Source organism: Camellia sinensis, chromosome 9 (assembly GCF_055761805.1).
Source record: "Camellia sinensis isolate YWXY chromosome 9, ASM5576180v1, whole genome shotgun sequence".
Lineage (NCBI taxonomy): Eukaryota > Viridiplantae > Streptophyta > Magnoliopsida > Ericales > Theaceae > Camellia > Camellia sinensis.
This window is the reverse complement of record NC_138969.1, coordinates 134,779,769-134,795,348: the sequence shown is the minus strand read 5'-3', so window position 1 is coordinate 134,795,348 and position 15,580 is coordinate 134,779,769.

The window sequence follows — 15,580 nt, the reverse complement described above, 5'->3', positions numbered from 1 at the left end:
CCGGCAGTGTAAGGTGCCGACCGGCAATAATTCCTCTGCCGACAGCTTCATTTTGTGCCAATGGGCACACACCACTGCCGGTGGTAATTCCACTCAGCCGGTGACACTCCCCAGTGTCCAGGGATGCAGTCTTGAGGTTTTGACAGCCTCCAGAGGAGTGAAGGAAGGAAAACAGAGGTAGCCTATGCATGGCGGCGCATTTCCCGAGGCAGTTTATCTGTGTTCTTAGCTTAATTTAATTTGTTAATTAAATTAATTAATTTGTAATTATTAATTAGCTTGCGTAGTTAATTAATTTGTAATATTTATTTGGTCCCTCCGAGTGAGGGTAAATCTGTAATAAGTGTGCGTGAGTGTGTGTATGTCTTCCAACCTCACGTCTTTCTTCCCTTTTATTTACCTGCTTATGATGGTAGATTAGGGCATGTTTAATTTAGCATACCTTATGCTATGCATGCGTGCATTCATGCATTTGTACTACATGCATTAGGCTCGGTACATCACGCTAACTGCATTTGTACTTCAATTCAAAAATTGACTATGTGATAGTTGATCGCATTTCATATGCCATGCATAGATTAGCCGAGCCTATCTAATTGCATCATGTATGTGTTGCATTAGGCAATTCAACATGAACTAGGACATGCATGTTTGCTAACTAGTTTACCTTGTTGGCACGGAGTACAATGTAAGTATTTTCGCTTTAGCATCTCGCATGCGTGTGAATGTTAACATGACAGTATGCTTGCCATGTGGCTAGATGCTTATGTGATAAAATGTTTTGAATGCCTGTGGGTGAAGGTTAGATTGTTTGAGTTGGAAAAACTCATTGAAATCCGTGTTTTAGCCTACTTGCGAGTAGCAAATTCCAAAGCATTTTCAAAACGAACGGATATGCATTGTTTCTTTCCAAATTAGGCAATCTAGTCTATACTTGTTTGCTGCGCGCATAACATAGTAATTCTAGGCTAATAAATGGAATAAGAACACATAATATTTTCAAAATCGGATATCATGGTTAGTAGAGGCCGGTCTTCGGACCGGGCGAGAAGGGGTGCTCATAGCTGACCTTCCCCGATCGTACCCAAGCTCCCGAGCCGAGACAACTCCGGTGATGACGGACATGTGGCCTTCGGCACCGAGTCAGGGTTTCCTAAATTTCCCCTTTTTGAAAATATTTAGGTGGCGACTCTGTATCTGGCAAAGCAGTCCATGTTTGGCACTACTTGTTAAAAAAAAAATCTGTTTCTCAAAACGATTTGCCAGATTTGGACTCTTTGGTTCAGATTAAGAACCGCGACAACGGAAAATCGCGAGTCCGAACTGTAGCAGCGAGGTCCCCTTCGCGGACTTGCTACAAGAATACATTCCTGTTCCTGATCCTGTGAATGGCAGATGTGATAAGCAAACAAACAAATTTGTTCATTCACGTGATAAACAAGTATCACTAGAACCCAAACAAACAGAGTATCATCTGCAAATGGTAGATATCATAAACAACTATCACTAGAACCCATATCCACTTAGTTTGTTCATTGATGAGTAAGAAAAAGAACCATTATCAAGTTGTTCAATAAATTGTATAAAGAATTTAAAATGTAATCGATGAGAAAACTAGTATTACAAAATGTTACAAGCATATTGTACAATCTTAAATGCATCAAGAACTAGTTTCTAATGCATCTTGATTTGTACACACACACATACATACACACACACACACACACACACACACACACACAGTCAGTCCAATGTTCAGCAACAAATAGAAGAGAACTTTTTGCTTCTTATGCTTGATAATATGTTAGAATGAACCAGTGATGGCAATCTCTCAGTGATGATGGGTGGAAAACAAGAGTCTTAGCGGAACCCATTGCTCCATCTAGACTCCAAGAACACCAGAAGCAGATACAGAAGCCCAATCACTGAGATTGCAAAAGATACATACAACTCTGTAGAGAAACTAGGAACCACCACCATTCTTTTAGCTTCAGACAGTGATCCAAGTTGTCACACCCCCAAATAATTACAATAACCCATCTCCAAATACTAGTACACTGTGATATAAATAAAATAAAAAGCTTTCTTTCATTAGAGTTAAATTACAAAAGGTAATACATTCATAAGCTCTACCCTGAATTTACAGTATGTGATACCGAGTTCATGATCAACTAATAAAACGCCTTACAAGCTTACAGTTTTCCAAGACTATGCTTGGTTAGAACAAAAATGAGAGTTTTAAGCTCCATACATATAAAGCCCTAGGCTTATACAAATATTAAATATGAAACAACAAAATAGAGCCTTTAGCTCCCTGGTCCTCCCAAGCTAAGTCCTCGGAGGAGGCATGTCACCAACACCTGAAAATGGTTTCCCAAGTAGGGTGAGCCAAAGCGCAGTAGAAACAATCTATCACAATATATGAATCTAAACAAAGATATAAGTAATATGCACATGTTCAATACCCAATGACAAAATCCTTTACAACTCTTTTCCAAAAAGATATTATACCAAACTTTACATCTTAATTCATTTTATCCTAGTTCATCAGGTATACCCACTTTATTTAATCAATCAAACAAAGGATACACCTCATGGGTCTCCAACTAATATAACTATCATACAAAGACATTCATTTGCCATCTTACGAAAATTTCGTCTGTGGCAATCAGCATCCATGCATACACGCGATTTTTGAGACTTTCACCCTGGACACACAGGCCAAGTTAATTTAATGGAGTTCATCCTCTTTCTTCTCCCATACATGAAGTACATCCCATTTCTCCTCCCAAATATCATACATATATAATGTACACATACAATTTGTACAACAATCATGGCTATCCTCCATCGATAGCCCAAAATAGATATTTCTAAACAGATATACAATCTTTACAACAGATAAATTATCCAAATTTTCATAGGTGTCAGATAATACATATCTAATTCTACCATTTACATAAACATCCATCCAATTTCATATTCCAAATACCAATTTCACTATTTATACAAAATAATTATTCAAGACATTGTATGACAAAAGCCCAGTTTTTGCCATTTTCATCCCAAACACCATAAATTAACCATTTCAACACAGCACAAGCTCATATTTACGACTCACCTAAAAAAAAGCTCATATTTACTCCCATAACCATTTCCAATACATCCATTTGAAATCCCCTCTTTTGATTTTAAGGCAAAGCCCTAGGTTTGTTCAAAATCACCTCAACCCTATATATTCCTTACATATCAACAAATAACTAAGCTAAAATTCATAGAGGAGTGAAGAAAGTCCCTACCTCAAGCTTAGAAGACCAAGGGAGAAGTGGAGAAACTCCAAGGACGCCGAAGAAAAGATTCATTCGAATCAAAATGTAGCTCGTGATGTGTTCTATCTTTTTAACAGAGGCACAAGGGTGAAGAAATCACTAGATCTAGATGAAAAAGTAGAGAGAATATAGGTTTGAGAGAGAGAGGGTCTCAACTTTAGAGTTTAGAGAGAAATAAATGTGAAAAAGTGATGTAAAAAGTCATTTTCGTGAACTAATATACGCACAGTCCGCTCGAGCGCAAGAAGTGACGCCTGAGCGCCAGACACAATAAGTTGTTCCGCTCAAACGCAAGAAGTGACGCTCGAGCTCCAAGACACAAAACAAAAGGGCATTACCGCTCTAGCTCAAGAAGTGATGCTCGAGCCCAGAATACACACATCCAGTAGTTTTACAGACAATAGACCAACGCCCGAGCGCAATAAAGGGCCGCTCGAGCATAGGAAATGCCGCTCAAGCGTAGAATACATCCTTCTGGTAGTTTTGTGGACTTGCAAAAGTACTAAGAGTTCACAAAGCCGCTCAAGCGGAGAAGCAAAATTCTAGGTAACAAAGGTTTGAAAACTAAGCAACCAATTTGTTCCAAACACAACCACTACAACCCAAAAGTCAAAGTTAAGGAGATACAGGGGAAACAAGCTGTAGACAACATTGTGAAGCCATCAAACCTGAGTCCTGGATACAACAAGGATCGGGTCAAAACCTGAATCGCTATAACCTCCCCTCCTTAGAGAATTTCATCCCCGAAATTTCAAATCAAGTTTTAAAACTAAGTTAAAACCAATTACAACAATGATAATCAATTCTAATACCATGACCCATTCTTCAATCAATCATTTTCATCAACTTGATACACAAGTCTCAATATTGAAAGTAAAAATCCACATTGCCCTAAAACATTTACAATGTTTGTACTGAATTCATGTTTTCAAAACATACACAACATATACAATGTTTCCATATATCCAAAACATATACAATGTTTTCATATTTCATTAAAATAACAAAATTCCATTACATGCTCAATCATCAACCAAAAAGTCTGGATATTTCTCACGGACTTCCAACTCGCGTTTCCATGTTGGTTCCTCAACCCGTGATGTTTCCACAATACCTTAATCAAGGCAATTGTCTTGCCCCGCATATGAGGCATCCTCATCTACCTCTAAGTCGGTCCAATCCAACACACGCGATGGATCCAGCACATACTTCTGAAGTATGCTAATATGGAACACATCATGAACCCTGGAAAGCTATGGTGGCAAGGCCAATCGATAAGCCACCTCCCCAATCCCCTCTAGGATCTCAAAAGGCCTAATGAATCAAGGGGACAACTTCTCACTCTTTCCAAACCTCGTCAAACCCCTCCTAGGTGATATCTTCAAAAAGACATGATCTCCCTCCTCAAAAGACAAGGGCCTCCTCCTATGGTTGGCGTAACTTTTCTGGCGACTCTGGGCCGTAGCTAACCTCTTACGGATAAGTGCAACTTTCTTGGTCATTTCCCGAACTAACTATGGGCCCAATATTGGTGCATCACCCACCTTGGCCCAACACACCGAAGATCTACACGGCCAGGCATACAAGGCCTCAAACGGTGCCATACCAATACTTGACTGGAAGCTATTGTTATAGGCAAATTTCACTAAGGGCAAATGTCACTCCCATGAACCCTTAAAGTCAATGACACACCCTTGAAGCATATCCTCAAGGATCTGAATGGTATGCTCTGGCTGCCTCGTCAGTCTGAGGATAATATGTTGTACTAAAAGTTTGTCTCGTGCCTAAGGCACTCTGCAGGCTCTGCCACAACCTAGCCATAAAACACAAATCTCTATCCGAAACAATTGTCACTAGGACCCTGTACAACCTCACTATATCCCTAATGTAGAGGTCAACAACATAATCTACTGAGTCACTCATGCGTATAGGTATAAAGTGTTCCGACTTAGTCAACTAGTCAACTACCACCCAAATGGCATCACTACTCCGTTGAGTCCTCGGAAGGCCCACAACAAAATCCATCATGACATGCTCCCACTTCCACTCAGCTATAGGCAAGGGTTGTAACAAACCCGCTGGCCTCTGATGTTCGACCTTCACTTGTTGACAAGTAAGGCACCTCGATACAAACACGGCTACATCCTTCTTTATACCTCTCCACCAAAATTGGCGACTAAGATCATGATACATCTTCGCGCCTCTCGGATGCACGCAAGGCGTGAATGGTGAAACTCTAGGAGTACTTCTTCTCGGCAAGACCCTGGCACGAACAAACGGTTACGGTATCTCACACTCAGGTTCGGATACACATTCAAGCCTTTCTCCACCTTCCCACTGGAGATTTTCTCATGGAGGGATTGTTCCTCAAGATCACCCTTTTATGCTCCTATCACTCGGTTCACAAGTGTTGGTCGTGCGACTACAGAAAGCAAGGTTGTAAACTCAACGGACTTGCCAAGATGGAAGTCGAACTCCCCAATAGCACCCAACATCTCCCATTCCCGAATGACAACACTAGCTACACTACCCATGGATTTCTTACTCAAGGCATCGACGACCACATTGGCCTTTCCCAGATGATAAAGCAATTCAAAGTCATAGTCTTTTATGAACTCCATCCACCTTCTCTGCCTCAGATTTAAGTCCTTCTGTGTAAACAGATTCTTTAGACTCTTGTGATCCGAAAACACCGCAAACTTCTCACCATACAGATAATGTCTCCAAATCTTCAAGGCAAAAATCACTACCATTAACTCTAGGTTGTGAGTAGGGTAGTTCCTCTCATGTATTTTCAAAACACAACCCAAACCTTCCCATGAGGCATCACAATACACTAAATAGCGTAAACTCCTCTTCACAATAATCAATACTGAAGCAGTGGTAAGTCTAACCTTAAGCTCTTCAAACGGCTTCTCATAAGTCTCATTCCACACAAATTTAACTCCCTTCTTCGTCAGTCTAGTTAACGATGAAGCTAATCTAGAGAAATCCTTCACGAACCGACGGTAATACTCGGGCAACCCCAAGAAACTACAGATTGCAAAAGCATTCTTAGGTTGTTCCCAATCTTGAACTGCCTCTATCTTGGATGAATCTACAGTCACCCGTTCCCCGGATACCACATGGCCTAAGAACTTAACTTCTCTAAGCCAGAATTCGCACTTCCCAAACTTAGCATACAGTTTGTGGGCTCTAAGTAACTCGAGTACTACATGCAAGTGTTTCTCATGCTCCTCCTCAGAGGGTGAGTAAATAAAGATGTCGTCGACAAAGATGACCATAAAACGATCTAGGAACTCATGGAAGATCTGGTTCATCAAATCCATAAATACAGTTGGCGCATTGGTTAGCCCAAAGGGCATCACTAGAAACTCGTAATGGCCATACTGCGTACGGAATGTTGTCTTCGGGGATGTCCTCCCCCCTCACTCTTAACTGGTGATAAGTCGATCTCAGGTCTATCTTAGACAAGCAACAAGACCTCTTCAATTGATCAAAAAAATCATTTATATGAGGCATTGGGTACTTATTCTTAACAATTACCCAGTTCAACTTCCGGTAATCAATACAAAGTCGCAACGCACCATCTTTCTTTTTGGAAAAAAGAGCCAGTGCTCCCCAATGTGAAGTACTAGGACGGATAAACCCTTATCTAACAATTCCTGGAGTTGAATCTTCAACTCACTCAACTCGGCAGGTGCGAATCTATATGGTGCCATAGAAATTAATGTCGTGCCAGACACTAAATCAATAGAGAACTTAATCTCTCGATGATGTGGTAAACTGGTAAGATCATCCAGAAAAACATTCGGGTATTCACAAAATACCCTTGGTAAGTCAACTCAAACTTCATCACACTCAGTACTCAAGAAGTTAGCTAGAAGGTAACTAAGCTTACTCTGACCATAAGGATCATATATCAGTGATAAGACTCCATCAACCCAATCTCCCAAGAAATAAAAACAATCACTACTTAGGGTACATGTAGTTACTCTCTGACGATAGTAATCTATAATAGGTCGATAAGATGACAACCAGTCCATAACCAATATAACGTCAAAGATTGACATATCAATCAATACAAATGCAAATAGAAGTGGGCGACCGGCAACCTCTATGTCACAACCCTGATACCCCTGCTTCAAAATAACCTCAATACCAATGGGTGACTCTACACAGATATGAGATGCTAACTGAGCTAACTCTAACCACAAAATCGATGCAAATGTAAATGAAATAAATAAATGAAATGCACTCGTATCAATCAACACATTAATAGCCGAATTGCAAAACAAGAAAGTACCTCTCACTATTGAAGAAGCCGGTACAAGGTTCGGCACGGTAACAACATACACACGCCTTGTAGGCCTCTAATCCATCTACTCACCCCTTGAAGTATAAGCCTGATGTGCTGACTGAGCCGAAGTGGCTCTCAGATTGACCCTCGAGGCCTATACTGACTATGTCGGCTGGTGGCTCTGTGTCTATCTCGAACTAGACACTCCGGGTGTGCCACTCAACTGAGGGCAAAATCTCATCATGTGCCCCGCCTGCTCACACTGATAACAAGTGAGCGACTACCCTCTCCCTTACTCTGGCTCTGACAGCGAGCCGAAGACGATGTAGACCATTGCCCTCCTCCTCTCTATAGACAAGCTGGAGACTTGTGGCCCAACTGACGACACTTAAAACAAGTAAAATCTCCTAGACCACCTCTCCTAAAATCTGAACTCGGCACTAAAAAAGTGGACCTCGACTACGCTCCCTAGGACGGCTGTAGGTTAGAACCCCTCTGCCTCCTCCTATCCCCCTGCACATCTTGACTCCTCCTAGAGCCCCTCATCCTTTCTTCCTCCATCTGCATTTACGGCCTCTAGATGAGTCGCCGCCTTAACAAGGCATCCATAATCCCTAATCATCGATCCGACTACTTTAAACATGAGCCCAGTCCTCAACCTCTTCTTAAACTCCAGACAACGCCACTCCTCAATCACCACTAACTCTGGTGCAAACCCAGAGAGGCTGGTGAATGTGGCCTCAAACTCAGCCGCTGGGGTGTTCAACTGTACAAGCTTGGAGAACTGATCTCTCAATTTCTCCCGAACAGTGGGAGGCAAAAATTTATCCAGGAAGGCGCTGAGAAAAGCCTCCTAAGTCACCCTAATGTGCCCACGCACATAGTTCTACCACTGACTTGTATCTCCCTTTAGCTTGAAGGATGCCAAGGTCACTCTCAACTAGTCATTCTCGATGCCAAGCATCTCGAATGTCTTCACTATCTGTTCTAACCACTCATCTTCCTTTAGTGGCACCTTGGGATCACCCTCAAACTCATTCAGATTCGACCAGAAGAACTCCCACTTTAGAAAAGATGGCCCTGCCTTAGCTGCTTGGGCCTAGACTTGATTCTCAGGCCTAAGAATGTCCTTGGATTCCCTTAATGCGTTGGCCATTTCGTGGGCTAAGGTGCCCATGGCCCATTGACCAACTAGGTCAGCCACATTGGCCTGACTAACATCCTCCTCCTATGTCGGAATATCATCTGGTATCGGCATCCCCTACCATCTAGGCCTACCACGCCTACCACCACGTCCATGCCCTGACATCCTAATGAAGGTAACAAAAGAGATTAGCAGATTCACAAATGTGCCAAAGCTAACTTACTCAAGTCTTAATGCGGTGGACAACGGTAATTCACTCCACATAAGCACGTAGTCACGTAAACACATATGAATTTTCATTTCCAGATAATGACCATCTCGCGGCGTTACCAGAGTTCCAATTAGAAACAGCAGTGATCAAGTGCTCTTCTAATAAGACTTTTAGAAACCCGTAGACTTAATCAACATCCTAGAAATTAAATCTCATATCCATATAATCACAAAAGCATGTTATCATATAAGCACACATCGTTCATACTAAAGTCTCTAGCAAGCGAGACAAACCCATTGTGGTGCTAACCACTTCCCACGTACCCAAAGTATTCAAACCTGATACGCTTTGATACCAAGTTGTCATGCCCCAAAATAATTACAATAATCCATTTCCAAATACTAGTACACTGTGACATAAATAAAATAGGAAGCTGCTTTCATCAGAGACAAATTAAAACAGGTAATACATGTGATATGCATTCATAAGCTCTACTCTAAATTTACAACATGTGATACCGAGTTCATGATCAACTAATAAAGTGCCCTGCAGGCTTACAGCTTTCGAAGACTATGCCTGGTTACAACAAAAGGGAGAGTCTTAAGCTCTATACATATAAAGCCCTAGACTTGTACAAATGTTAAATACAAAACAATAAAATAGAGCCTTCAGCTCCCTGGTCCTCCCAAGCTAAGTCCTCGGAGGAGGCATGTCACCAGCACCTGAAAATGGTTTTCTATGTAGGGTGAGCCAAAGCCCAGTAGAGACAATCTATCACAATATATGAATCTTAACAAAGATATAAGTAATATGCACGTGTTCAATACTCAATGACAAAATCCTTTACAACTCTTTTCAAAAACCATATTATACCAAACTTACATCTTAAGTCATTTTATCCCAGTTCATTGGGTGTACCCATTTCATTTAATCAATCAAATAGAGGATACGCCTCACGGGTCTCCAACCAATATAACTATCATACAAAGACATTCACTTGCCATTTTACGAAAATTTCGTCCACGGGAATCAGCACCCATGTATACACGTCATTTTCGAGACTTTCACCATGGACACGCAGGCTAACTTAATTTAATAGAGTCTATCTCCTTTCTTCTCCTACACATGAACTACATCCCCTTTCTCCTTCCAAATATCATACATAAATAATGTACACACATCATAATCATATTTAATGATAACGATCAAGAGATTAGTTTCAATTTGACTAATCCTCATGCAATTTCTACAACAATCACGGATATCCTCCATCGATTGCCCAAAACAGATATTTCTAAACAGATATACAATCTCTACAATAGATAAATTATCCAAATTTCCATAGGTGCAAGATAATGCATATCTAATTCCACCATATACATAAACATCCATCCAATTTCATATTCCAAATACCAATTTTATTATTTATACAAAATAATTATTCAAGACATTTTAGGGCAAAAGCCTCATTTTTCCCACTTTCATCCCAAACACCATAAATTAACCATTTTAACACAACACAAGCTCATATTTACTCCCATAACCATTTCCAATACATCCATTCGAAATCCTCTCTTTTGATTTTACACCAAAGCCCTAGGTTTGTTCAAAGTCACCTCAACCCTAGTATTCCTTACACATCAACAAATAACGAAGATAGAACTCATAGAAGAGTGAAGAAAGTTCCTACATCAACCTTAGAAGACAAAGGGAGAAGTGGAGAAACTCCAAGGATGCTGAAACCAAGACTCATTCTGATCAAAACGTAGCTTTTGATGTGTTCTATCTTTTTAACAAAGGCATAAGGGTGAAGAAATTACTAGATCTAGATGAAAAAGTAGAGAGAAGATAGGTTTTAGAGAGAGAGGGTCTCAACTTTAGGGTTTAGAGAGAAATAGATCTGAAAAAGTGATGTAAAAGGTCATTTTCACGAACTGATATACACACAGTCCGCTAAAGCGTAGGAAGTGACGCACGAGCGCCAGACACAATAAGTTGTTTCGCTCGAGCGTAAGAATGACGCTCGAGCTCCAAGATACAAAACAAAAGGGCATTGCTACTCGAGCTCAAGAAGTGACGCTTGAGCACAGAATACACACATCGAGTAGTTTTGCAAACAATAGACCAACACTCGAGCGCAAGAAAGGGCCGCTCGAGCGCCCACCCACTCCAGCATAGAATACATCCTCCTAGTAGTTTTGTAGACCTACAAAAGTACTGAGAGTTCACAAAGTCCACTCGAGTGCAAGAAGTGCCGCTTGAGAGGAGAATCAAAATTCTAGGCAACAAAGGCTTGAAAACTAAGCAACCAACCTATTCCAAACACAACCACTACAACCCAAAATTCAAACTTAAGGAGATACAAGGGAACAAAGGTGTAAATAACAATGTGAAGCCATCAAACCCAAGTCCGAGATACAACAAGGATCTGGTCAAAACTGGAATCGCTGTAGCTTCTTCTTTATAGCATTAATGGCTTCTAGCTGTTGGAGAGAAGCAGTTTTGAATCTTCTAGCTGTTGGAGCAAATCATGGAGGATATCTTCCAGTTATATTGATCAGAGCATAGGTGTATACAGACTACAATCAGGTCTTTGGGAGAGGAGCTTCATTAGATGAACAAGCTTTTCATTAAATTCTCATCCTTATAAGTTAACTCTTGGTAAAATATATAGTGCCAAAAAATCTGCTCAGGGATTAGAAATGATGACATATTCTGCACATAGATCATAAAAAGTGACTAAGAAATGAGCTGTGTCAATCTAGATCTGATTGGGTAGGTGGGTTTTTTTTAAACCCAGATTTACGGGTGTCAACCCTTGCAGATTGTGTGTCAACTATTTGCTTTCTTGTCTTCTTTGAGTTACTTTCCAGGTGTACCTGGTGTCGACCCTTTCGCAACTGGGTGTTGACCCTTTTGTTTACTAGATGTCTGAATTATGTTGCTGAGTTTTAGTGTCGACCCTTGTCATTCTTGGTGTCAACCCTTGCCACTGGATTGTGTTATGAAATTTACTGTCGACCCTTTTTTGTCTTGGTGTCAACCCTTGCAGCTTGAATGAGTTCTAAAATTTAGTGTCGACCCTCGTAGCTGGAACACTTAGGCATTGTGAACTTCATTCTTGTGTCGACCCTTGGACCTGTTTTAAGCATGGATAGAGTTTTGTATACAAGTGCTAATCTCATGTTTCAAGTGGCTAAAAATCATTGGAAAACAACACAATAGAAGCATATATCTTTTAGAACCATTGCAACGCAATTTTATAATATTATTCTGAAAACTTTGAATCATAAAAAAAAAAGTTGAAAATATTTGTCGATAATCAAAATCAATAGGAATTTAAATTCGAACAACCTTGGGGCTAACACATCTTTTAAGGTAAAGATTATTTTAACGATACTCCTATTTCAACGAAATTTCTTTAGAGAGTTCTTGTATCTTGTTTGGGTGTATATACTTTGCAACTACTATGTGATGGGTTAATTTGAATAGTGGTGTATTTATGGAATACAAGACTAACGGTTAGCAACTATAAAATTATATGCGTATATAAATAACAATAGAATAGTGTGAGTTTTGAAGATTGTCGCCGTGCTCCATTTCGAAGTGGGTGATTGTGAATCTCTAATTGACTAAAGGATTAGTTTTTGAATAATGCTATGCACATAGAGGACCAAACATAGAAACTATTCATCCAGATGATTAGTCGGATAACCAGGTGGCTGACCAGCCAGAGCTTGTCGATCACGACTATCATCTTATCAACTGCGACTGTTATCTTGTTGACCGCACTACCATCTCATCATCCAGTCATCCTGCCAGGCGTTTGGATGAACAATTTTTATGTTTGATTCTGTGTTTAGTCCTCTGTGTGCATATAATTACTGTTAATTTTTTAATTTTTTTTTTTATTCTTAAAGAAAAGGATGATGGGTGCATTATGGTAGACAATAATAATTATTTATGTGGTGTAATATTTTATTAGGTTTGTGGCATTAAGGTGAATATTGGCAATTTGAGATTAGCTTGGAAAATATTATTTCAGCTTTTTAGGTGAATAACCTTTATCATAGTTGGTTCATTTTTTTTCCTATCGAATCGTTTCAAATTATAAATATTTATTTATAGCATTCTTGTTCTTTTAAAAATAAACTATCGGTCAAGTATAAAACATCATCGAATATTATTCTGAAAATTATTTCAATATTTTGTGAAACTATTTAAAAGTTTGAACTAAATATTTATTTTGAAAATATCGAACACTTTGTTAAAAAGAAGTTTATTGTTCGAATCCTAAACATCATTCTTGTTTGACTATGATTTCGACCCTAACTAATGAGGGTTATTTATTGGCGTAGAAATTAGTTTCTTTTGAGGCTTTACCACCAGCCCATGTGTGGTTATGGGCCTTGTCACAGGCTAAGTGACTGTAGACTGTAGTCACCGAGACTTGAGTTTTGTGAATCGAGTCATTGGACCATTTGAATATTGAACCATTGATTTGAACAACGAAATTACTTTGAATAATCGTGTTGTCTTTTCAATTAAAATGTATTGTTACACTCTATTATTTTTTAAGCCATGTAACCATCTTACATTATTATTGTTCATTCATTAAGTTGTTGCAAAAATATATTTATTATTTATCAACATTTTTCTATATACTTGATCCAACTAGTAGTGATGGTTGGTCATTTACTAGGGTGTCGAGCTTGCCCTTCTTTTATTTTACCAAATTATGAGGAGTAGAGTTACCAAATTGTGAAATTGCCTAGAGTAGTAATATGATTTTAAATTATTTTGAATTATTATTTTGTTTGTGGATTATAATAGCGAACTTGGTGGACAATTTCACATGTTAAGGATTGTTTATTATTTATGGATTTTGGTAATATGATAATTAAAGATTTCTTTTTGAGTATTTTATCTTGTTGGTTTATTTGATTAGACTCTTAGTGTTAAATGCTCACTTGAATGAGTATAGAAAAATGATATTATTATCCCTCTTTATACTGAAATGTATATTTATTCTTATTTATATTTATAACTTTATACTATGTATATTAGTTTCGGTCACTTTAACCTTATTAAAAATAAAATTAATGTAACTTATTTATTCTTATTCTTATTTATAGTTATATCTTTATACCAAAACTATGAAACTTGATGTATTTTTTGAAACTTAAAGCGAAGTCAATATAATTTTGTTCAAAATCAATAATTGAACATGCTTAATTAAATAAGCTATATATACACCAAAGAGTCTAATTGAGCTAAGCTCTACATTTGTAATTTAAGTTGAAAGGAGTCGTGTCTTAAATTTATAAATAAATAAATAAAATGTTATATAACTTTTTTATTATCTATGATAGATTATAAATATACTTTTGAGATTTGTTTAAAACGTGAACTGATTCTTATAATTTAAAAAATTAAAAATACTTCCTTATTAGAATTTTTTATTTAATAGAATTAACTGAAAATATAAAATTGTTAACTGCACTCATACACAATAATAAAATTGCCTGAACTATTAATTGAAATAAATTTTGACATCATTAAAAACTGTTAATTGACTTACTGATTTATTAATAAAATAAATCATTTGTTATGAAATTAGAAACTTTAAGAGATGAGATGTAATTTTTAAAATCATAGGAGACAATTCGTATTTTAAGCAAAATTCAGAAATCGTATTTATAATTTTCCCTATTATATAAATATGTATAATATTATCAATTTTTTTATACACTAATAACGACATATTTCAAGGTTCAATTAAGTTTTTAAAAGTTGAAAATTAAAATTAAGAAAATATTATTACTTTTTAAAATAAGTAAATAAATTAATTAAACAAATTATAAACACATCCCAAGTAGGAGCTTCTCCAAAATCATTAATCTGAACATACCGAGATATCATAACCATCCAAGAAGAAATAGAGAATTTCTCTCAGGCATTTGATCAAACAGCTGTTGAGCTTCCTTCATTCGACAACAACGAATACCTAGTAACAATTGAAGTCCAAGTCCTCATATTCCCACCTTCAAACAAGTCAAAGAGCGCTTGTGCCTAATCAAATCGGCCATTTTGGGAGTACCCACAAATTATAGAGTTCCAATCCAAGCCACAGTCTCTCTGAATCATATCATCAAACAGTTTTTAGTCTTCTTCATCGGCTCGTCTGAGCCTCCCAAGCTCTTGAATCCTCCTCTTGTTGCATTGAAAAAGGTTGGATTGAGGAGTCTCTTCAATTGGTTGAGAGAGAGGGAGACTACGATTCATTCAACGTTGTGCATTTTTCAGTTACATTTTTTTTAACAGAAAAAAGTGCTCTGTGGGACATCACAACATTCACGGAACCTGGCTCTAAGTAACTGGTTGACGACCAGATTTTATGAAATCCAAAGGTAGAGACTCATTACTGAGGCAGCCAATGGAACTTAGCCATGTGTCATAGAAGCAGTAAAGTATCGATTATAGTACAACACAGAATCTCCGAAAAGTGTGAACTAAACAAAATCAACATTTCACACCCAAAAGTCGAACCTGACATATCTTGTCAAATTGATTGCCTTTTCCACGAGACCACCACC